We start from the raw sequence: 427 nt of genomic DNA, 5'->3' as shown, positions 1-427 counted from the left end.
GGCAACATACAGACTCTCCCGTGGAGGACCATGGCCGAATTGGCCCTTGGGCCGCTTAACGCCCGGGTTTTGGGCCACTTGGGCTTCTAATAGCCCTGTTCCACGGTTGCGTGCCCCCAACGCAGCCGCCGGCCGCCGCCGCCGCCGCCACTGTCGCCCGTATTATGTGTGAACACTCTGAAGAGGATCTTCACCCACCCGACCCGCCCCGATGTGAGCGCCGCCTCAAATGGTCTCTTCAGCGCTCGGGCGCTACCGCTCACACACACACCACCTCTCCCACTCTCCCACTTCTCTCCCGCATCCCTTATCTCCTCCCACTCCTCCCTCTCCTCCTCCTCCATATCCTTTTTCTCCTTTCTCTTCCTCCTCCTCTTCCCTTATCTATACCACCCTCTTCTCCTCCCCAATCTTGGTTAAAGCATCC

The sequence above is a fragment of the Oratosquilla oratoria genome, chromosome 21 (assembly GCF_046742065.1).
Source record: "Oratosquilla oratoria isolate Oo_2021 chromosome 21, ASM4674206v1, whole genome shotgun sequence".
NCBI classification, from domain to species: domain Eukaryota; kingdom Metazoa; phylum Arthropoda; class Malacostraca; order Stomatopoda; family Squillidae; genus Oratosquilla; species Oratosquilla oratoria.
The sequence above is the reverse complement of the archived record's forward strand: the minus strand, read 5'-3'. Positions refer to the sequence as shown.